We start from the raw sequence: 25,622 nt of genomic DNA, 5'->3' as shown, positions 1-25,622 counted from the left end.
ATCTCGAAAAGGCGTCCACATAGAGAACTAAGACCCACTCCTTTTTAAAATACTCATTAGCACCTTTCATTTGATACCCATATCGTACAAACAAATTCTAGAGTCACCCCTGGTCAACCTTTATGGCGATATCTCAAAAAGGCGTCCACCTATAGAACTTAGGCCCACTCACTTTTAAAATTATCATTAACACATTTCATTTGATACCCATATCGTACAAACAAGTTCTAGAGTCAGGCCTGGTCCACCTTTATGGCGATATCTCGAAAAGGCGTCCACCTATAGAACTAAGGCCCAAGCCCTTTTAAAATACTCATTAACACCTTTCATTTGATACCCATATTGTACAAACGCATTCTAGAGTCACCCCTGGTCCACGTTTATGGCGATATCCCAAAAAGGGGTCCACCCATAGAACTAAGGCCCACTCCCTTTTAAAACACTTATTAACACCTTTCGTTTGATACCCATATTGTACAAACGCATTCTAGAGTCAACCCTAGTCCACTTTTATAACGATATTCCGAAAAGGCGTCCACCTGTAGAACTAAGGCCCACTCCCTTTTAAAACCCTCATTAATACCTTTAATTTGATACCCATATCGTACAAACACATTCTAGAGTCACCCCTGGTGCACGTTTATGGCGATATCTCGAAAAGGCGTCCACATATAGAACTAAGGCCCACTCCTTTTTAAAATACTCTTAACACCTTTTATTTGATACCCATATCGTACAAAAAAATTCTAGAGTCACCCCTGGCCCACCTTTGTGGCGATATCTCGAAAAGGCGCCACTAAGGCCCACGCCCTTTTAAAATACTCATTAACACCTTTCATTTGATACCCATATTGTACAAACGCATTCTAGAGTCACCCCTGGTCCACGTTTATGGCAATATCCCGAAAAGGCGTCCACCCATACAACTAAAGCCCACTCCCTTTTAAAACACTTATTAACACCTTTCGTTTGATACCCATATTGTACAAACGCATTTTAGAGTCAACCCTGGTCCACTTTTATAACGATATTCCGAAAAGGCGTCCACCTATAGAACTAAGGCTCACTCCCTTTTAAAATACTTATTAACACCTTTCATTTGATGCCCATATAGTACAAACAAATTCTATAGTCACCCCTGGTCCATCTTTATGTCGATATCTCGAGAAGGCGTCCACATATAGAACTAAGGCCCACGTGTTCTTAAAATACTCATTAGCACCTTTCATTTGATACTCATATCGTACAAACAAATTCTAGAGTCACCCCTGGTCCATCTTTATGGCGATATCTCGAAAAGGCGTCCATCTATAGAACTTAGGCCCATGCCCTTTTAAAATACTCATTAATACCTTTCATTTGATACCCATATCGTACAAAATAAATTCTAGAGTCACCCCTGGTCCACCTTTATGGCGATATCTCGAAAAGGCGTCCACCTGTAGAACTTAGGCCCACTCCCTTTTAAAATTATCATTAACACATTTCATTTGATACCCATATTATATAAACAAATTCTAGAGTCATGTCATACAAACACATTCCAGGGTTACCCTAGGTTCTTTTTACAACATGGTGATTTTCCCTTACTTTGTCTCCGCATCTCTCAACTGAGTATGTAATGTTCGGTTACACCCGAACTTAGCCTTCCTTACTTGTTTTTTTTTAATTTGTTTTTAAATATACTTTTCGGAAGAAATACAAAAAAAATTTTAAAGTTTTTTTTTTCAATTAAATAAAAAAACAAAATTATCGGCCCACTCCGGGATGATTGCAGAATTGATTGGTTTTTTATGAAAAAAAAATGGCGAAATTCGAAAAATCTCGAAAAACTGAAAAATTACAAAAAAAATTTTTTTGTATTTTTTCCGAAAAGTACATTTAAAAAAACATTTAAAAAAAAAAAGAGGCTTCGATACCATCAATGTAGCCAAAGTTGGGTGGGTTTAGAGCAGCTTAAAAATATATTCTAGCGCTGCAAGCAAGTGGTTTTGGTACTGTGTTGGCGGCCTGGTGCGCAAGATCGTGGTTGTTATTTTGTTTCTTTTCCCAGTGTTCAAAATTAAATTTATCTTTTTAGATGATGGACAGGGAGAAGGTGACTTGGTCCTGCAGTTGTGTATTTTGAACCCACGCTGACTGAAGTTGCGAGATATGCATGCGAGTGCACACGCCGCAAAGGCAGGACATAAACAGACACTTTTAACCGGCATGATGGTTGGCACCACAAACCTAGATCAACCGTCTCATAACAATGATTTTCGGGATACGTTCGGGTACCCGTCGGAGTTATTTCGGGACTATTCCGGGATCATTTGGGAATCCTTCGGTATCATTTCTGAATAATTTCGTGATTCCGTCAGGGTCATTTCGGGATAATTTCTTGATCCTTCCGGGATAATTTCTAGATGGTTTCGGCATCGCGTTAGGGTAATTTCGGAACTTTTTCTGAACTATTACGGAATCACTTTGGAACCCTTTGGGATCATTGGATGATTTTCGCGATCCGTCTGTTATAGCGTCAGGGTCATTTCGAGACTTTTTCGGGAGTATTCCGGGATCATTTGAGGATCTTTCCGGGTTCATTTCTGGATCATTTTCGGGATCCCGTCGAAATTATTTCGGGATAATTTGGGGACACTTCTGGTAAAATTTCTGGATGATTTTCAGGATCCGTCCGGGTACCCATCAGGGTCATTACGGGAATTTTTCAGGACTATTTCGGGTTCATTTTGGGATCCTTACGGGATCATTTCTGGATAGTTTTCGCCATCCGCCCGAGATCCCTTCAGGGTTATTTCGGGACTTTTTCGGGAGTATTACGGGGTCATATGGGTCCACTTCAGGGATTCTTTCTGGACGGTTTACGGAATAGAGTCGGTGTCATTTTGAGACTTTTTCTGGATTATTTCGGGTTCATTTGGGGAGCCTTCCGGCATCAGTTCTGGATGGTTTCCGGGATCAATCTGGGATCCCGCTAGGGTCATTTGGGGATCATTTGGGGACTCTTTAGGGATTATATCTGGACGGTTTCTGCGATCCGTCCGGTATTATTTCGGGATAATTTTTGTATGCTTCCGGGATCATTTCTGGATGGTTTTCGGAATCCTTCCGGGACCCCAACAGTGTCATTTCGTGACTTTTTCTGGACTATATCAAGATAAATTGGGGATCCTTCTGGGATCATTTATGGATCCGTCCTGGGTCCCGTCAGGGTCATTTCGGAACATTTTGGGACTATTCCGGGATCATTTGTGGATCCTTCCTGGATCCCGTCAGTGTTATTTTTCTTTACTTTTTAAGGCCTATTCGGGATCATCTGAGAGTTTTCCGGCATCATTTTTGTATGGTTTTCGCGATCCGTCCAGGTCACAGTCATTTCTGTAATTTTTTAACCTATTACGGGATCATTTGAGGACCCTTCCTCCATCATTTCTGGACAGTTTTCGAGATCAGTCCGGGATCCCGTCAGGGTCTTTTCGGGACTATTTGTGTTTTTTTTCGGGGCCCTTCCGGGATCATTACTGTATGGTTTTCGGGACCCCGTCATGGTAATTTCGGGACTTTTTCGAGATCTTTTGGGGACCCTTCGGGCATTATTTCTGAATAGTTTTCCGGAACCGTACGGTATGCCGTCCGGGTAATTTCGGGATCATTTGATGACCCCTCAGGGATAATTTCTGGATGGTTTTCGGGACTAGTTTGGTATCATTTTGGGACCCTTTCGAGATCATTTAAGGACTCTTCGAAACCGGTAGTTCAAAACACTGTAGTTCAGCACACATGCCTTTAAATTATGAGCTTTTATGTCGATGGATTTGCTGCAAATTATTCGAAATTAAAATTCGGTATGTTTTATCTTTAATATCTTAACAGCTTTTTGTACTCAGTTGAGCAGAGCTCACAGAGTATATTAACTTTGATTGGATAACGGTTGGTTGTACAGGTATAAAGGAATCGAGATAGATATAGACTTCCATATATCAAAATCATCAGTATCGAAAAAAAATTCGATTGAGCCATGTCCGTCCGTCCGTCCGTCCGTCTGTCCGTTAACACGATAACTTGAGTAAATTTTGAGGTATCTTGATGAAATTTGGTATGTAGGTTCTTGGGCACTCATCTCAGATCGCTATTTAAAATGAACGATATCGGACAATAACCACGCCCACTTTTTCGATATCGAAAATTTCGTAAAATCGAAAAAGTGCGATAATTCATTACCAAATACGGATTAAGCGATGAAACTTGGTAGGTGAGTTGTATTTATGACGCAGAATAGAAAACTAGTAAAAGTTTGGACAACGGGCGTGGCACCGCCCACTTTTAAAAGAAGGTAATTTAGATGTTTTGCAAGCTGTAATTTGGCAGTCGCTGAAGATCTCATGATGAAATTTGGCAGGAACGTTACTCTTATTACTATAAGTCTGCTCAATAAAAATTAGCAAAATCGGAGAACGACCACGCCCACTTTTTAAAATTTTTTTTTTTTAAATTCAAATTTTAAAAGAAAAGTTAATATCTTTACAGTATATAAGTAAATTATGTCAACATTCAACTCCAGTAATGATATGGTGCAACAAAATACAAAAATAAAAGAAAATTTCAAAATGGGCGTGGCTCCGCCTTTTTCATTTAATTTGTCTAAGATGCTTTTAGTGCCATAAGTCGCACAAAAATCTACCAATCCTTGTGAAATTTGGTAGAGGCTTAGATTCTAGGACGATAACTGTTTTCTGTGAAAAAGGGCGAAATCGGTTGAAGCCACGCCCAGTTTTTATACACAGTCGACCGTCTGTCCTTCCGCTCGGCCGTTAACACGATAACTTGAGCAAAAATCGATATATCTTTACTAAACTCAGTTCACGTACTTATCTGAACTCACTTTATATTGGTGTAAAAAATGGTCGAAATCCGAATATGACCACGCCCACTTTTTGATATCGATTATTACGAAACAAGAAAAAAATGACATAATTATATACCAAATACGAAAAAAGGGATGAAACATGGTAATTGTATTGGTCTATTGACGCAAAATATAACTTTAGAAAAAAGCTTGGTAAAATGGGTGTGACACCTACCATATTAAGTAGAAGAAAATGAAAAAGTTTTGCAGGGCGAAATCAAAAGCCCTTGGAATCTTGGAAGGAACACTCTTCGTGGTATTACATATATAAATAAATTAGCGGTACGCGACAGATGATGTTCTGGATCACCCTGGTCCACATTTTGGTCGATATCTCGAAAACGCCTTCACATATACAACTAAGGCCACTCCATTTTAAAATACTCATTAACACCTTTCATTTTATACCCATTAAAACCCTTATTAACACCTTTCATTTGATACCCATATCGTACAAAAAAATTCTAGAGTCACCCCTGGCCCACCTTTATGGCGATATCTCGAAAAGGCATCCACCTATAGAACTAAGGCCCACTCCATTTTAAAATACTCATTAACACCTTTCATTTTATACCCATATCGTACAAACAAATTCTAAAGTCACCCCTGGTCCACCTTTATGGCGATATCTCGAAAAGGCGTCCACCTATAGAACTAAGGCCCACGCCCTTTAAAAATAATCATTAACACCTTTCATTTGATACCCATATCGTACAAAAAAATTCTAGAGTCACCCCTGGCCCACCTTTATGGCGATATCTCAAAAAGGCATCCACCTATAGAACTAAGGCCTACTCCCTTTTAAAATACTCTTTAACACCTTTCATTTGATACCCATATCGTACAAACAAATTCTAGAGTCACCTCTGGTCCACCTTTATGGCGATATCTCGAAAAGGCGTCCACCTATAGAACTAAGGCCCACGCCCTTTAAAAATACTCATTAACACCTTTCATTTGATACCCATATCGTACAAAAAAATTCTAGAGTCACCCCTGGCCCACCTTTATGGCGATATCTCGAAAAGGCATCCACCTATAGAACTAAGGCCCACTCCATTTTAAAATACTCATTAACACCTTTCATTTTATACCCATATCGTACAAACAAATTCTAAAGTCACCCCTGGTCCACCTTTATGGCGATATCTCGAAAAGGCGTCCACCTATAGAACTTAGGCCACTCCCTTTTAAAATTATCATTAACACATTTCATTTGATACCCATATCGTACAAACAAATTCTAGAGTCAAGCATGGTCCACCTTTATGGCGATATCCCTAAATGGCGTCCATCTATAGAACTATGGCCCACTTCCTCTTAAAATACTCTTTAATACCTTCCATTTGATACACATGTCATACAAAGACATTCCAGGGTTACCCTAGGTTCTTTTTACAACATGGCGATTTTCCCTTACTTTGTCTCCACAGCGCTCAACTGAGTATGTAATGTGCGGTTACACCCGAACTTTGCCTTCCTTACTTGTTCGTTCTATTTTTGATTTTTTCAAATGAATCCTGTAACGAACTGTTATAACTATAATTAAACTTTATGCATTATTTTAACCAACTCAATACCCGAAAGAGCAACACTATTTTCATCTAAAAAATTCTCTTTGGTTTTAGCTAATTGTAGTGTCACTCCTTTGTTCTATGAATAGTTATTCCTTCCCCCTGTCATATCAATTAATTTAACTTAAAAACAAAATGTATTTTTTTAATTCGAAAAGACTGTATTGTACTATTCACGTAAGCGTGCCTATCAGGTTATCAGCTCATTAAGTTATTTTTTTTAACTCTATTATACAAATAAAATACATTGGCCAAAATAATTTTTAAACAGACAACTTGATAAGCAGGCTAACGTGAATAGCCTTTTCTTGCGGACGGGGCCGCGGGTAAAGGCTAGTTATATATAAAGTATAAAGCCTATGGAATCTGAGAAGGCAGGGTTGCCTAGCATTTTCCTTGCAAGACTACTGGGTTGACAGGTTTAAAAATAACAGTAAAACGGGTAATTTTTACCTATCTGCTTAATAGATCATTGTTATACAGTGTATAGAGAATTTTATTGTAAGTCCAGTAATATGGGTTTATCTGGTGGATGGTTAGAGGCCTGAGCCATGTTTGCCTAGAGGTAGGGATTGCGAAAGGAAGTAAGAAGATATATGTGTTGATATTTCTTGCCGTTTATTACAAATTCATTGGAGATGAACAAACAAAAAATTTTGTATGAAGAAAATTCAATAAAAAATAACGTATTGTAACTATAAAAGATTGTAAACGCATCCATTGTGAATTCATACAAGTGGCGAAAGTTTGATAAAAACGTTCACAATAGTAAACAGCTTCGATCACCTGTTCAATCGTTGTTCGATTACTTAAATCATTAGCTCAACAGTGGTTTTCAAACATTTTTGTAGACGACTGGTATATTGCTTTTTTTACATATTTTAAAATGCCTGCATAGGTAGTGGCTCAAATTTAATCTATAAAATTGATTTTAGAAATGAATATTAATATATAGTCTGATTTTCTGTATACAAATTTAAAGGAAAGCTGCTTTGAAACAAATGTGCAATTCATGGCACTTCAATTTGATAACGGCGAGCAAAAGAAAAACAAACTTTTCTTCCATTCTCTGGCCATTCGCGACAGCCGTTCTCCCTATCAGCTATTATTTGACACGTAGGTATGGCAATGGAGGAATAGAAAGATTTTTCGCTTGTACGAATTCACAATGCACATCTTTTACAACTGTGTACAGCAGAAATTCAATAAAAATAACAAAGTATAAAAAATTCATGTGTTTCGGTCTTTACCGAACATTTTGATGTTAGGCCTTGGTTGTGCCCGAGAGTACCCAACCGAAGATGGTATTCTGAGCTAGCAAAGGGCCAAACGTGGTGGGCAGAATCCGTGGTAATATTATCTCCACATATACATTAGTTCCTAGGACGAGGCGGATTGGAACTGCGGATCCGCCAGACGGAGATATGCGTACGGGGCTGCGATAGCGCTGTCGATGCTGGTCGTGGGTGTCATGCGTCGAAAATTGGATGCGACCGCAACATGGGTCGCAATTCTTTTGTTTTGAACGTGTCTTCCTCTGATTCGTAGTAGGCATCCTGCTTGCCCGCCAATGTGGCTGGCAGGGAGTTGGAGCTCCTGGGCGAGCTCATCTGCAATCACGGTGGTGGGGGATCATCCGTCAATTAAGGCACGGACAAGGTGTAGCCAACCCCCCGCTTCTATCTTCACGACCGCGGTGGGCGTGGTCGCTACCGTTGGTATCATGGTGGCGGTGGCAGCTGAATGCGGGGCTAGGAGCCCTGCCCGGAAGGCGGACACTGTGGTGAGCTGCAGCGAGTTGGATTCGTGGCTGCGATCTCGTGGCTGATGATGGGTGTGATGTCGTTGTTGCAGGCGAAGAGGCCTTGTCTCCGCTCTGCGGTCGCGCGAATATCGTCTGCGTTGGGGGTTCCTGGTTTGCCGGCGAAGAGACCGGGTCTCCGCTCGGCCGTTATATGTATGGCGCTGTACTGTCGCTGTCCCTTGTTGGATCCGCTTCATCTCATGCTGCAATCGAGGTCGAAATGACTTGGCTGTTGGTGGTGTGGTCGGGAGAAGAGACCGCGTCTCCGATCCGGTCCGGCTGGCAGCGTGGTTTCGGTGTGGACGAAGAGGTCCAGTCTCCCTTCCAGCGTCCGACGCATATAAAGAAATCGAGTCGTATATCCGCTCTCGGGGTGAATCTAGCTCCTCTTCCACTTGGACGCTCCATGGCTTGGAGCGGGCTTCTCGGAGTAGCTGCTCCTCCTCGTCGATCGAGGCGATGTGTAGCATCGTGTGGTGCTGCTCGCCGCACCGTTTACATCGCCCTTGGTTTTGGGCACGCGTTAGAGCGGTGATCAGGGGCCAGACAATTTCCGCAGTAGCTTCCGCGTATCGCTACGTAGAGGCGCTCTTCTGGCTTTTTTGCCCGAAAGATGGGGCACAAGCAGATAGGGTGTCGCCCAGGACACACTCGGCATTCAGATGAATACCGCACTGCGTACGCGGCGGCATTCCGTTTCAAAGCGGCAAAACGACCCATTTTCTGAAAGGAGTGCAATGGGTTTGAATAGGTCGGGTCCTTGTCGAAGTGCAGGGGCGAGTCATCCTTATTGTATTGTTGAGATTTGGGAAATTTTATTAGCGCGTGCGTAGGGGGAAATCACCTGTCGCAGCTTAAAAAATATTCATATTTGGCACACATTATGTGCATGGCCTCTTTTCCCCGCACGTTATGTGCCTGGGTTTTTATTGCTTTATTTGTTTATTTTTGTGTCACCCGGTAGCATTTTAGCTAGTCAGGCATACTAGTGCTGCAGAAAAATGGGCTTTTAAGTTATTTGGTACTCACATTTTGGTACCGAACCCGGGTAGAGATTATATAATGTGGGCTCTTTTGAGTCATTGTTATTTGTGTTGTTGGTGCTAAAAACCAAAAATTATCCTGCCGGCCACAAAAAATTTTTGGACAGCAAAATTTTATGCTATATAAAGAAAAAATGAAAAATCTTCGTTTTGGAAGAGGAGAAAAATTTGTAGAATGTATCATATTTTTTTTTTTTTGTATTGCCCTTCTATTATTTATTCAACCTTCCCCAAGTAGGCTTGTAGTCCTGTTAGTTGATGACCTTTATCAAATGGCACGGTTCCCGAAGGGTATTTTGCTCCGGTACCGATTTTTCGGAAACGGGTTTTTGGGTACCCGTTTGCATCTTTTTATGCATCCCTAATATAATGTACATTTATACTCGGCATATATATGTACATACGTTGGTACAAGTATATGGACAGTCAGTGCACGGACTTTACCGCATTGGTAGGTTTACTAACTTTTCTGGCCCATTTTAATTTTCTACTACTACTACCATCGAGGCCCAATATCTACCAATATTTCAGCATTGTCGCATTGGGAACAAATACTGTGATCATTTTGTAAACGTAATTAATTGACAAGCACAACCAACTACTATTAGGCGGTTACACTTACCACCCTAACGAAATTTGAACAGAATTGTGCCGAAATTCAAAACGGAAATGACGGCGTGGGTTTAGTTTATGAAATAAATGTAGTAACTGAGAACGCAAATAATTTTCGGCCTATGGTCATCTCTTTTTTTTGTGTGTGAATACTTTTCCGAATAACATGCCGAAATCGGTTATTTTGTGGCAACATTTTTGGTTCATTGGAGAATTGTTGTGGTAGTTAGACGTTTTGGTATGTGATTTATTTTGTGATTTGCTTGTTTTACAGTAAATTGGGAATTTTTTGGTACAAATATAAACTGTAGTTATTGTTTTCCTGAAACTTCTATTACCATTTTTTTAAAAACTCCGTGCACTGGTAGATATTTACCAGCAGCAAAAAAAAGAGAATTCATGCGCACAAATGTACATTTCTTTGAATTGAAGCAAACGGTAAATGGATCGTTCGATTTATGGCGCCGTTTGCTTCATTCTTTCCTTTTTACGCGTGGTTGAATACGGTGCTTGTGATATGGAGACGTAAAAAAAAAAGGTAAGTAAATTTTGATATTTTGAGCTAATTTTATTAATGATAAATATTTCTTTTATTTCATCGTATTAATTCTTTTAATTTTAGGTTAATGATGTATTCGACGATGATTCAACTCCAGGTTGTAGCACCAATTGCTGGTTTTTATACTGATTGCTTCTCCAAGGAGAATAAATATGGAAAAAAAATAATGGTTGGATGGTGAGCATCCGCAATCGTAATCCATTAGCTAAATTACCACCATTATGTGCGCGGATTTACATCTATGAAACGGGAGTTATGATCGCAGATCACTTGTACATTAATAGCCAAATTGCCATGCCGACATTTGTAAGCCTTTTCTTTTGATATATCTATTTTGGATAGTCTAATATGAAAGCAATCCATAATTCCTGCAACATTTGGTATGGTATAACGTGAATGAAAACCATGTTTGATACCCACGGTTTCACTGCTATTTGAAGGAAATACAATAAAATCAGGACTCATAAAATTTACTATTGTCTGGCATATTTGAGGTACGCAAAATAGCAGTGTTTTTGTTGAGCACACTTTAAAAGCATCCAAGGGAATTAATGCCTCGATATGGCCATGCGTTAAAAAAGATAATGCGACAAGCACACGTAAATCAAAAGGCAACGACTTAGTGTCCACTTCAGGACGATAATATGTGCGTAGACAAAGCGTGAGTAGAAAGTCCTGGAAGAGGAGCTTGTCCATGTTCAAGGAACGTTTGAAATATTCATCTGGAATATTGAAAGGATTTGTTAAGCCACGTAATTCCTTGCGTCTCACAAATCTAATTACTTCTTTTGGAAACAATTTATGCTGAGTTGGTCCAACGAAAACGACCATCCAACCAACTGTATTGTTTGTCCTGCAATTGTTGGGTTGTTAGTCCAGCGAAAAGGCAAGTCGCCAAATCCATTTTTTGTATGTTTTCAGTTAACGTATATTTCCGTACGGAAGTTTTTTATTATACTCAGTTGAGCAGAGCTCACAGAGTATATTAAGTTTGATTGGATAACGGTTGGTTGTACATATATAAAGGAATCGAGATAGATATAGACTTCCATATATCAAAATAATCAGGATCCAAAAAAAATTTGATTGAGCCATGTCCGTCCGTCCGTCCGTTAACACGATAACTTGAGTAAATTTTGAGGTAACTTGATGAAATTTGGTATGTAGGTTTCTGAGCACGCATCTCAGATCGCTATTTAAAATGAACGATATCGGACTATAACCACGCCCACTTTTTCGATATCGAATATTTCGAAAAACCGAAAAAATGCGATAATTCATTGCCAAAGGCGGTTAAAGCGATGAAACTTGGTAGATGGGTTACGTTATGACGCAGAATAGAAAATTAGTAAGATTTTGGACAATGGGCGTGGCACCGCCCACTTTTACAAGAAGGTAATTTAAAAGTTTTGCAAGCTGTAATTTGGCAGTCGTTGAAGATATCATGATGAAATTTGGCAGGAACGTTACTACTATTACTATATACGTGCTAAATAAAAATTAGAAAATTGGATGAAGAACACGCCCACTTTTTAAAAAAAATTTTTTTTAATTCAAATTTTAACAAAAAATTTAATATCTTTACTGCCCTCACTAGGGTAGGCACCTTGTCGTTGGTGTGAGGGCTTAGCCGAACTCCATAGCGCCCGACTATGAGGCGGAGCTGTTTAGGACTGACATCTACGCCGTTTCGCCTCATAGGAGGGCGGCGGGATGTCGGTGACCAAGAACTGCCAACCCCTAATCCAGGGTGTTATGCGGACCGTGCCTATTGGACGATTTGCAGCCAGGGGATAAATTCGGCTGTATTCGAACGGAGCCTTCCCGATACCGGGCCATCTCGGGAAGTATTTATGGCCTTACCGCAGTAAGGGGCGCTGCTGTGGCGGACGGTTCTTTCCCCGTATATAATACTGGACCGCTGAGCCCGCCTTGTCGGGCAGGTGGTCGTACGACCAAGATGAACAACTCATTACCTGAACGTAATAAGGAGGATGTAAAGAGGAGGACTGAGTCGCAATCCAGGGACGACAAATACGAATTAAGCGATGCGTCGGACTCGGGGAGCGAGAGTAGTGCTGATTCAATGAACTCCGTGTTGGAGAAGCACACAAATGAAAACGGAGTAGAAGAGTGGAGAAGGGTACGGAGCAGAGGAAGTAAAAGAGCTCTCTCGCAGTACCGTGCAGCACTAAGAATTGTACAACGCTTGGGAGCAGTGGTCGACCCAACAGAAGTGGAGATCGAGCGCTTGGAATGGGCCCATGAAGCGGTAGAAGTAGGTCGAAGGCAGTTCAAAAGGTTTGCTGCGAGAAACCCTCGGTTCTGCAACCGGTACGAGGAGGAAGAAGCGTCGAATGGCAGAATGAAGAGGCAACGTTCGGCAGAAGGCGACAAGCCTGCTTTCAAGAGGCAGAAAGGACCCAGTCCTAGAGCCGCGAGGCAGGGCAGTCGCATAGACAAGACAAGTAGGCCCAAAGCTGTAAGACAGATGGGTTCCAATAGCGAGGTAGCAACTACCTCGAAAGCTGCCAGTCAGAGGGAAGTTCCAACTACGGAAGTAGGAGATAAGCCAAAGGGAGATAACGCTAAGACTCCGGCTTTCTCGGAGGCGCTAAAGGGAGTTAACGCGAAGACTCCGGTGTTCTCGGAGGTTCCAAAGGGAGATAACACTAAGACTCCTGCTTTTCCCGAGAAGATGAGTGATGTGGCAAAGCAGTCACTGACTGTGGCGCTGGTTGATCGTAGCAGTCCGTTCGGACAAATGACTACTGAAAGGTGGAGATCTGTGGAAAGGGAGCTTATTAGCTTAATGCTTAAGATGATGCGGGAACAACCAAGTAAGCCCCTTCCAACCTTTGATTCGGGGGGATGGTATAATGGTGTGAAGATGATAGCGTGCGACAACATCGCGAGCTTGCGGTGGCTGGAGGAAGTCGTTCCAAACCTCCAAAGGCAAGGCACGAACGCGCGGTTTGAGGTGGTGGATAAAGCGCAAATCCCCACGGTACCAAAAGTTAAGGTATGGATACCATGCGTGATGAAGTCGGAGGATACACTGCGACTTCTGCAGAATCAGAACCCGAACATACCGACACAGGATTGGAAGGTACTTACTGTATCTCGGCCTACCGAGGATGGTCAGTTCTACATCTTCCAAATAAACAAGCAGGCGGAGGATATTTTGTACACGCAGCTTGGCAAAATGTCCTTTGGCACTGGCAAAATTTACATGCGACTCAGGAAAAGAAGTCCCGAGGATAAAAATCCTAACACGCTGGAAGTGGGCGAAGTCGAAAAGGACCTCAGAAGCCTAAGGGAAAAAAGACAGGTGGAGGTCCCCGACGTTACCACGAACGTGCTAGAAGAGGACCAAACGCTAAATGGTGCTGTGACTCGCACAGAGGAACACACGGCACAACATTCACGAGGGGCTGAAGGGCGCCTCGAATACTCTAAACCAAAAGGGCAAGAGGAGGACGACGACGTCAAGACGAAGGTGCTGGAGGGGGACAAACAGCCCAATGGTGCTGCGAGTCCTACAGATAAACCTCCAACACAGTAAAGTGGCGTCGAGCGAACTCCTCCTAACCCTTGAGGAGGGTTCGTTTGACGTGGCGCTGATCCAGGAGCCGTGGCTCTCATCGGGAGGAAAGGTTTCTGGACTTAGCGCGCGCGGGTTTGGCGTTTACTACGCACAAACGGAAGGACGGGTGCGAGCTGCAGTAATGGTAAGGAAACAGCTGCATTCATATATGCTGCCTAATTACACCACCGAGGATCTCGTAGCGGTGGCCGTTGAGCAAAAGAATAAGCAGGCATTTATCCTGGCGTCCTGCTACATGGCCCATGCTGCGGAGGTTCCACCGATGGAGTGCAAAAGGCTAGTACAGGAGGAAGGGCGCAAAGGGCGGTTGGTCATAGGCGCAGATGCAAATGCGCACCACAATGCGTGGGGAGGAGCAGATACGAACGAGAGAGGCGAATCTCTATTTTGTTACATCCTGCAAACCAATTTGCAGATAGCCAACAGGGGAAATGTTCCTACATACATTGGTCCAACATCCAGCAATGTTCTGGATATTACATTGAGCTCCGAGCGTGATATATCAAGGTATGATTGGATGGTTCTCGATAGACCATCCTTCTCCGACCATGCGTATATAAGCTTCAGCATCCCACTAAAGAGGGTAGAGAAGGGAGGAACCTTTAGAAACCCTAGGGCAACGAATTGGACTAAATTCCAGAAACATGTAGAAACGAAACTGGGACAACCCAAAGAGGTTGCTAATGTAGAGGAACTGGAGGAGTCGAATGAATTCCTAACAAGGACGCTTATGACTGCGTATAACAAAGCTTGCCCTCTAAGAAGATTCAGAGGAAAAGCAAAGCCGCCATGGTGGAGCAATGAGCTGAGTCTTCTAAGAAGACAGGTAAAAGAAATGTTTAAACTCGCAAAGACCGTGGAAAGCGAAGCGTGTCGGGACGAGTACAGGGATCTACTGAGGATCTACAAGCGTGAAATTACCAGGGCGAAGAGAAACTCATGGAAAAGTTTCTGTACGGACATAGAGTGCTCCAGTGAAACAGCACGGTTGAAAAAAGTCCTAGCAAAGGGAAACATAGTCCAGGGACTAATAAAGAAAGAGAACGGGGAATGGTCACGTGATAGTGAGGAATCCCTTAAGGTGCTTCTCGATACACATTTCCCATCGGGAGACGGTTTAGAAGAACCAGCAGACATCACTCACACTTCGATCATGGAGCTAGTGGTGCCGGGCTTGGTGACCGATACCAAGATCGAGTGGGCAGTGAAGACGTTTTCTAAGTTTAAATCGCCGGGCCCAGATGGTATATTCCCGGCCATGCTACAAGTCTCAAGTAGGGCGGTCGTGGAATGGCTTCAAATAATATTCGATGGGTGCATAAGACTGAATCATGTACCGCACTCTTGGAGAACTGCTCGTGTAGCTTTTCTACCAAAGGCGGGGAAGATCGGTCACGTGTATCCCAAAGACTATAGACCCATTAGCTTAACATCATTTCTGCTCAAAACCTTTGAGAGGCTGATAGATGTGTACATAAAGTCCAACGTGGATGAAAAGCTGCTCTCCACAACACAGCATGCGTACACCAAAGGCAAGTCGGTAGACACCGCATTGCATAGGGTGGTAATAAGCATAGAGAAATCCCTGGAATATAAGGAGTATGCTCTAGGAGTCTTCTTGGACATTGCCGGGGCTTTCAATAATGTTGCAAAATGGGCGATTATGGATGGTCTTAATTACATTAAAGTACATCCTGCCTTAATCAGATGGATCGGCTGCATGTTAAATTGCAGGAAGATTATATCACAATGGGGATTGTACGAGGCCACGAAATCAGTGGACAGGGGCACGCCGCAGGGAGGGGTGCTATCACCTCTGCTGTGGACACTGGTCATCAACCAACTGCTCAGGCAATTCGATGAGGGACCCGTAAAACTTACGGCTTACGCAGATGACGTTGCAATTGTCATAAGTGGAAAATGCCTTCCAACGATTAGTTCTTTGATGGATCGGGCGCTTCGGGATATTCATACCTGGGCATCTAATGTCGGGCTGAAAGTCAATGCGGAGAAGACGGATATGGTCTTGTTTACAAAGAGGTACAAGGTCCCAAATTGGACCAGGCCTAAGTTAGGAGCGGTGACCTTACAGGAGAAACCTTGCACAAAATATCTAGGAATCATCCTAGACAGTAAGCTGTCATGGAAGCTCAACGTGGAGGAGAGGGTCAAGAAGGCCTCAACGGCACTCTATGCATGTAAAAGAATGCTGGGGTGTACGTGGGGCCTATCGCCCTCTCTTTCTCATTGGGTTTTTACAGCGATTGTAAGCCCTATTCTATACTATGGAGTTCTTGTTTGGTGGAAAGCCACACAAAAAACAACATACCTCAAAAAATTAGAGGGGATATGCAGACTATCGATGCTTTGCATTACGGGAGCCCTGAAAAAAACCCCGACGGCTGCACTGTATGCCATTCTGCACATTCCACCTGTAGACCTGGTAGCAAAGAACAAAGCGTTAACGACCGCAACCAGGCTCGATGCTTCGGGGCAGCTTGAGCGCCGACCATATGGCCATAGTAGTATAGCGTCCTCAGTCACAAGACGAACAGACTACATGATTCCCTACCTGCACTTTGAGGGAGATCTTAAGGCCACAATAGAGGTGGACGGTTGGCGCAAGGGTGCGCAAATGGCGGACGAGGCGATACATGTGTACACCGATGGTTCCAAAATAGTGGAAGGAGTAGGGTCTGCGGTATACTGCGCTGATCCGGAATTAAGCAGATCCTACAGGCTGCCGGATTACTGTAGCGTTTTCCAAGCGGAAATATTAGCCGTAACCAAAGCAGTAGAAACCCTGGAAGAGAATAGCTTAAGCTGCAACCGTGTTAACTTTTATATTGACAGTCAAGCAGCAATTAAGGCAATAATCTCGCATAGCACAGCATCTAAATGCGTGTTAGAGTGTAAGCAGTCTCTGGAGAGAATCGGGACAGGGAGAAGCATACATCTATATTGGGTCCCAGGGCATATGGGAATAGATGGGAATGAAAAAGCGGACGAATTAGCTAAAAAGGGCGCATCCCTTGAAGCTTGCTCCGTAGACGTCCCAATTAGATTGGGCGAGATTAAGCGAAGGCGAGAGGTGTACATGATCGACCAAGCAGAAAAGGCGTGGGTTCAAGCGCGGGGCTGTAAAGTGTCGAAGATTATGTGTAGGTCTTACAACCTTAGACTAACACAGTTGCTTCTATCATTAAAAAGAGAGGACTGTAGACTCATGACGGGTATTCTGACTGGACACTGCCTTCTGGCGTCACATGCCTTTAAATTAGGCTTGGTCAGTGATAGCAGGTGTAGGAAGTGCGGGTTGGAGGAGGAAACGATCGAGCACGTTCTGTGCTCGTGCCCTGCACTTGCCAGGCTAAGACTCCAGCTATTAGGAGTGATACAGCTGTCAGATCTAGAAGCAGCAAGTGGCTTAAGTCCTAGGAAGCTTCTAGTATTTGCCAAGAGGACGGAGTTATTTTATAACATAGGTCCTGGTTTTTGATAGGGTTTTTCAGTTTGGTCGTTAAAACAAACTTCTGGTAACACTACGGACTCAATCAGTCTATGTGAGGTCCTCATGGACCGGCCAGTTCAACCTACCTACTGTATATAATTAAATTAAGTCAAAATTCATCTCCAGTAATGATATGATGCAACAAAATACAAAAATAAAAGAAAATTTCAAAATGGGCGTGGCAGTACCCGACAGATGATTTTCTGGATCATCTGATCCACATTTGGTCGATATCGCGAGAACGCCTTCACATATACATCTAAGGGCCACTCGCTTTTAAAACCCTCATTAATACCTTTAATTTGATATCCATATCGTACAAACACATTCCAGAGTCAACCCTGGCCCACCCTAATGGCGATATCTCTAAAAGGCGTGCACCTATAGACCTAATGCCCACTCCCTCTTAAAATGCTCAGTAACACCTTTCGTTTGATACCCATATCGTAAAAACATTCTAGAGTCACCCCTGGCCCACCCTAATGGCGATATCTCGAAAAGGCGTCCACCTATAGACCTAATGCCCACTCCCTCTTAAAATGCTCAGTAACACCTTTCGTTTGATACCCATATCGTAAAAACATTCTAGAGTCACCCCTGGCCCACCCTAATGGCGATATCTCGAAAAGGCGTCCACCTATAGACCTAATGTCCACTCCCTCTTAAAATGCTCAGTAACACCTTTCGTTTGATACCCTTATCGTACAAACATTCTAGAGTCACCCCTGGCCCACCCTAATGGCGATATCTCGAAAAGGCGTCCACCTATAGACCTAATGCCCACTCCCTCTTAAAATGCTCAGTAACACCTTTCATTTGATACCCATATCGTACAAACACATTCTAGAGTCACCCTGGCCCACCCTAATGGCGACATCTCGAAAAGGCGCCCACCTATAGACCTAATGCCCACTTGCTCTTAAAATGCTCAGTAACACCTTTCGTTTGATACCCATATCGTACAAACATTCTAGAGTCACCCCTGGCCCACCCTAATGGCGATATCTCGAAAAGGCGTCCACCTATAGACCTAGTGCCCACTCCCTCTTAAAATGCTCAGTAACACCTTTCGTTTGATACCCATATCGTACAAACATTCTAGAGTCACCCTTGGTCCACCTTTATGGCGATATCTCGAAAAGGCGTCCACCTTTAGGACTAAGGATTGCTCCCTTTTAAAATACTCATTACCACCTTTCATTTGATACCCATATCGTACAAACACATTCCATAGTCACCCCTGGCCCACCCTAATGGCGATATCTCGAAAAGGCGTCCACCTATGGACCTAATGCCCACTCCCTCTTAAAATGCTCAGTAACACCTTTCGTTTGATACCCATATCGTACAAACACATTAGAGTCACCCCTGGCCCACCCTAATGGCGACATTTCGAAAAGGCGTCCACCTATAGACCTAATGCCCACTCCCTCTTAAAACGCTCAGTAACACCTTTCATTTGATTCCCATATCGTACAACTAGAGACACCCCTGGTCCACCTTTATGGCGATATCTCGAAACGGCGTCCACCTAGGGAACTAAGGATCACTCCTTTTCAAAATACTCATTAACAGCTTTCATTTGATACCCATATCGTACAAACATATTCTAGAGTCACCCCTGGTCCACCTTTATGGGGATTTCTCGAAAAGGCGTTCACCTATAGAACTAAAGCCCACTCCCTTTTAAAATACTCATTATCACCTTTCATTTGATACCCATATCGTACAAACACATTCTAGAGTCAGCCCTGGTCCACCTTTATGGCGATATCCCTAAATGGCGTCCATCCATAGAACTATGGCCTACTCTCTCTTAAAATACTCTTTAATACCTTCCATTTGATACACATGTCATACAACCACATTCAAGGGTTACCCTAGGTTCATTTTCCTACATGGTGATTTTCCTTATTTTGTCTCCATAGCTCTCAACTGAGTATGTAATGTTCGGTTACACTCGAAGCTAGCCTTCCTTACTTGTTTTTGTATAATTTTGCATTAATTAATACAAGTGAAAATTTTGTTCGAACATGCAAGCTTGTATTGCTACCTAATCACGGGATTGATTGTATTGCTAGCCACAGTACCATTAATGTACTATGGTACCATACCAGATGTTTGGGGTGCGACAATGTGGGGGCCCATCCTATATTATGCGCTAATTAATTTGGTTATACGTTATTTGTTGCGCGATAATGATTATCAGATTGCACTGCGTTCTTCATTTTTGGGATTCATCGAGGCTATTAGCATATTAGTTATTATATTCGCTCCAAGTGTGCTAAAGCAATTTGGTGTTTATAGTTTTTTTTATGGCATTTTTTCGTTATTCAGAATTTTTTGCTATAGCGTGGTGTAATCCAAGTAGCATATCAGTCGACTCTTTCATTCTAAATCATTCTATACACTACGCTTTAGCGGCAGTAGCTAGTTGGATTGAGTTTGGATTGGAGGTATGGCTGCTGCCAAGTTTCAAAGATTTTTATTACATTTGGCTAACTGGCGTGGTGCTTTGTATAGTGGGCGAGATAATGCGAAAAGTAGCGATGATTACAGCGCGAAATAGTTGCACGCATTTGGTGCAATATGAAAAGTCTGATCATCATAAACCGATAACACATGGCATTTATGCTTATATGCGGCACCCATCTTATGTAGGATGGTTTTGGTGGTCCGTTGGCACACAAATATTATTACTTAATCCCTTGTGTATATTGATTTACACCATAGTTTCGTGCCAATCGGTTTACCGTGTATTAAAGGATATTTGCTAGATTAGAGTCTTACGGTTAACGAAGGGAATGATATTGAAATGTATCTCTAGGAAAATATATGGAGTAGACTTCCTACAAGCTTCAAGTATTTAATTAATTGTGTACTAACTAGTTTATAATGTAAAAATCGTTCTTATCGTAAGCATAGAGCTATATGCTAACATTACAAGGATTTAATTAATTAAAAAAATAACAATTAATTTGTATAGAAATAACTGCAAAAGGTCAAACTACAATTAACTACATACAAATAAAATGACTAATCTCCTTCAGGGATGTTAATTTAATATTATTTAAATAAAACAGGAAATTTACTTTATATAAGGTAATCGGTTATAATCAAAAGAATAGGATTGGTACGCTTATGTACAAATTAGTTTATCCACAAGCTCCTGTGGTTAAGTCAAAGACCATTGAGCACACTGGGTTCGACAAGTCGTCTGCTGGCCAAAATGCAACTGTTGCTGTAATGAGTTATTCTGGTTATGACATTGAAGATGCGCTCATTGTAAGCAAAGCATCACGTTGTTTGAAAATCAATTATCTTAGTGAAAAACCATACGTATAAAAACTTTCATGGCTACACATTCAATTCTGATGTGTAGTTTATATGGTTATGATTTTCGTTCAAGGTACTTGAGTAGGCATTTAAAATTATTTGTAATTGTGTTTAATGACAAATTATCTTGCTCTAAGTTGCTCTGCCTTTTGTTTTATGAGGTCGCCCAAAATTGAACTGGAGCAATCCAAATCACAAACCTCTGCGCCAGCTTTTGTTACAGCAAAGAAAAAAAATTTTTGTTGTCAAAAGTAAGTCGGAATTTCTAAAATTCAAAACAGAAATAATTTATACAAAACGAAAGAAAATAGGAAATTTGAGAACTCAATAAATTGCTTAGGGCAGTGTCTTCGTAATTTAGTGCACATCTTAGCAAAATCGTGATTGTTACACCAGATTCCTCGATTTGCTTTTGGTCGCTGCTCTACTCTGCTCTGCCCTTATTTTTGTGTTCGATAACCAGACATATTATTAACAAATAATGTTTCCAGTTGGAAGAAAGAAAATTTGTATTTGCAAGTAGAAAATCACCAAATTTTATTACAAAAATTATAAAAAACATTAAAATTTTCAAAGGAAGCTGCCTGGGGTACAATGTTTTGAAAACACGTAATACCTTTTGGTGCTGTTAACAAATGTTCGTTATTTAAGCTAATATTCGTTTGACAAGAGGACAAGTTAATTTATTTGTAAACTTTTTCGTGAAAAATTCGATTGTTTTGAACTATTTATTTCTGTGAGCCCCTTTTTTTCCTTTAATGAAATTTTTGGGTGGTTAATAGTGAGTTTAAGATTTTAGGTGTTCAGATGAATTTTGATAAATTCTGTTGGCCTCGCGTGTTGGTTCTGTGATCCTCGCTCGAGGTGAGCGAGTGAATGTGGGTTGTTTTGTTGGAAATTTAAAAATATAAATAGATTCTGTGGCAGATCGGTTCGCCCTTCTGCGGTAGGCTTTTCTGGTATCCTCATTCTGGGATAGCGAGTGAGTTGTGGGTTGCTTCCTTAAAAATTGGAAATAAAATAGACCAAAGGCCTTTATGTTCTGTGGCAGATAGCGGATCTGCGTTAGGGCTTTTCTGGTATCCTCGTTATGAGATAACGAGTGAGTGGTATGGTGTCCTCGTTCGGGGGAGCGAGTCGATTGTGGGATATTTTCTGGTATCCTCGCTCTGGGTAAGCGAGTGAATTTGGGTTTGTTTTGGGTCTAGATAGGGAAGTGGAGTTCGGAAGAGAGTGAGGGAGAGGAACGGAGGGCTTGTTACGAGGAGCTTTTGGCCTGCTCGCAATCCATATCCTCCGTTGGAAAGAAGGATCAGTTTGACCAAAGGTCGTCTGATTTGACCCTTCTCGGTAAAGAGGTCGACTACACGTACTCGGTTATCTTCTCCGGGGTGTACGTTGACGACTCTACCTAACTTCCATTCGTTCCCACTTGTATATTTTGTTTGGGGTGTTTCCACTTCACACGCTTTTGAAGTTCGGATAAATATTCGGTTTTCCATCGCCGGCAGAAGGTTTGATGGAGGGCCTTGAGCTTCTGCCATCTATTTATCATGGATGCAGGGTCTTCGTTCGCATCCGGTTCTGGCGGCACCAGAAGATTGCTGCCCTTTAGGAAATGTCCTGGGGTTAGTGGCTCCAGGTCCGTTGGGTTATTGGACGCCGGGCTGAGAGGACGTGAATTTAGACATGCCTCGATCCGGCACAAAAGGGTTTGGAACTCCTCCATGGTATATTTATGGAGACCTTCTTGAAGGGTCTTTTGAAGCTCTTCACTCCCGCTTCCCACAGGCCGCCCATATGTGGAGCGCCGGCGGGAATAAAATGCCAAGTTAATGCTTGATGGCTATACTTGGAGACAGTTTTGTCTCGGCTTTCTGCCAGGAAGGCTTTAAATTCCGATCGTAGAGATCTGGACGCTCCGACAAAGTTCGTACCATTGTCGGAGCAGATGTTTTTCGGACATCCTCTTCTCGCGATAAAACGCGAAAAAGCTGCGAGGAAGCATGGGGTGCTCAGGTCACTAGTGGCTTCTAGGTGGATGGCCTTAGTGGAGAAACAGACAAATAGGCATACGTAGCCTTTGGACAGTCGACATCCTCTACCACTGTAGCTTTTGATGTCGAAAGGCCCCGCAAAATCTACCCCGGTATTTGTGAACGCGCGGGTAAAAGTAGTACGTTCGCAGGGAAGGGTACCCATAAGTTGGGACTGCGCCTGCTTCCTGTGAATATTGCAGGTTTTGGAATTGTGAATGATGGCTCTGATCATTGTCTTGACATTCGGTATCCAATATTGGGTTCGAATAAGACGGAGCATGAGCTGGTTCTCACAATGAAGGGAATCATGGTGCGTCATCATGACTGTAAGGCGAGACAGCCTGCAATTGTACGGCAAGATGATCGGATGACGCTCGTTGTAAGACATGTCTTTTGAAGCCCCTAGACGCCCCCCGTTCTAATAATATCATCTTTCTCGATGTATGGGTTGAGTGACAGTATTTCACTCTTTCGATCAAGAGGTTCCCTATTTTTCAGTTTTAAATATTCCTTACCGTAAAATTGTTTCTGGCAGACTCGTATTAATGCCTGAGTCGTTGCTGTAACCTCAGCGGCTGATATTATGCACGACTTTTCTTGGAACATGGCTTTTGTTTTAGGATGCGTTCTTTTATAGAATCTCCTCACGTAAGACAGGACTTTCAAAGCTTGTGGCAAATCTGAAAATCGGTCAAGAATATCTATATGATCTACCCTTGTCATTGCATATGATTATGCCCTCTTTTCCTCAACGGACGTGTTGTAATCGGCGTCTTGTGCTGGCCAGTGAGAATTGTCTGCTTGTAGCCAAGAAGGACCCTGCCACCACAACGAATTGTTGACCAAATCTGACGCTAGTAGTCCTCTGCTTCCTAAATCCGCTGGGTTAGATTCCGAGTCAACGTGAAGCCAGTCCTTGTTACCGACGATGTCCAGAATCTTGGTGATGCGATGTGCTACGAATGTTGAGCAAGTACAAGGCGGCTTGCGTATCCATGCGAGTACGATGGTTGGATCCGTCCAGAGGTGAACTTTTGCGGTTTCAAATGAATGTTTCGGAATATTGATTCCATAATTTCTGCGAGCAGCACGGCGTCGCAGAGTTCTAAACGTGGTAGCGAGACGGTTTTCACTGGAGCTACTCTGGTTTTTGCTAAAAGTAAGTGTATGAAAACCTGATCGTCTCTTTTCACGCGCATGTATACCGCTGCCGCATATGCTTTCTCGGAAGCGTCGCAGAAGCCGTGGATTACTATGTCGTCTTCCGGTGAAAAATTTACCCACCGCGGTATCCTAATGTTATCTATTTCGCTATAGTGTTGGGTGAAATTTTCCCACCGTTCTAAGGTAGATGGGGAGACAGGTTCGTCCCACCCGGTGCCCTCTAACTAGATATTCTGCATTAGTATTATTGCCACTACGACCATTGGTGCAAGCCAGCCTAAAGGGTCGAAAAGTTTGGCTATAGCGGATAGGATTGCACGTTTGGTGATGTTCTCGCCATTCTCTAAAGCTCCTGCTGTAAAGTAAAACATGTCTGAGTGCGCGTTCCATCGTATTCCGAGTGCCTTCACCGAGCTAGCCTCTCCAAACGCTAGGAAGTCCTCGCTGAGCAGATCCATTTTGGGGATGTCCTGAAGGATTTCCTCACAATTTGATGTCCACTTGCGCAATGGAAAGCCAGCTGAGTGTAATGCTTCGCGAATCTCGTTTATTGCTCTGATAATTGACGCTATTGTATGTCCACCAGATAAAACGTCGTCGATATACATACTTTCTAGTAATATACCCGATGCTATTGGGTGGGTATTTTCTACATCATCAGCCAATTGTAGAAGTGACCGTATCGCGAGGTAGGGGGCGCAGTTTACACCAAATGTGACAGTCTTTAGTTCGTAAAGACTGATTGGTTCGTTGGGGGATGTTCGATGGACAATTCTTTGAAATTTGGCGTGATTATCGGTCACCCAAATTTGCCTATGCATCTTTTCTATGTCACTATTAAAGACAAAGCGGTACAGTCTCCAACGTAGAATTAAAATGGGCAAGTCTGCTTGGAGTACTGGACCTGGGTGGAGTATGTCGTTTAGACTAATGCCATTTATTTATTTATTTATTATTTAAGTCGACAAACTATGATCGACTGCATAATATAAAAGATATATAAATATACAACTCAAAAGATAAAATTTAAGATATATCGAGATTTCAACATTGTTATATTACAAACAAAGAAATATTAATGAACATTACTCTTTAATTTCAGAATATAATAATAATAAGAAATATGAGCAGAAATAAGATCTTATACCGAAATCTTATACTGGCGGAATGCATCAGATTCCGCTCAGCATGATTTCGGAATGCAGTGGATTCCAATCTTCCTGTTGGAATGCAACAAGATTCCAATCAGCATGTCATGGGAATCCGGCAGTGCTAAGAGTAGTGTAATGAGGATCCGCCATCACAAGGCATAAAAAAGTAACATGACCTATGTTGTTGGAATGCACCGGATTCCAATCAGCTCGATGCCTGATCTTGAGATTATACTGCCGGAATGCATACGATTCCGGTCAGTGACTCATGAAAAAGCATGTTTTTTACATTTTTGCCCACATAATTTTTAAA

At 42.3% G+C, this 25,622-nt stretch overlaps 1 protein-coding gene and 2 pseudogenes across 1 annotated transcript in view; 1 reads left to right on the top strand and 2 right to left on the bottom strand.

Annotated features, from left to right (window-relative positions):
• Positions 1–25,622, bottom strand: part of Apoltp (Apolipoprotein lipid transfer particle) — a 2,338,027-nt gene that overhangs the window by 502,347 nt on the left and 1,810,058 nt on the right. The window lies entirely within an intron of this gene.
• LOC137239851 (putative nuclease HARBI1) lies at positions 10,721–11,405 on the bottom strand (annotated as a pseudogene).
• Positions 19,566–20,396, top strand: LOC137239848 (protein-S-isoprenylcysteine O-methyltransferase-like; annotated as a pseudogene).

The sequence above is a fragment of the Eurosta solidaginis genome, chromosome 2, assembly GCF_040869045.1.
Source record: "Eurosta solidaginis isolate ZX-2024a chromosome 2, ASM4086904v1, whole genome shotgun sequence".
Taxonomy (NCBI): Eukaryota; Metazoa; Arthropoda; class Insecta; order Diptera; family Tephritidae; genus Eurosta; species Eurosta solidaginis.
This window is presented reverse-complemented; position numbering and strand designations above follow the sequence as displayed.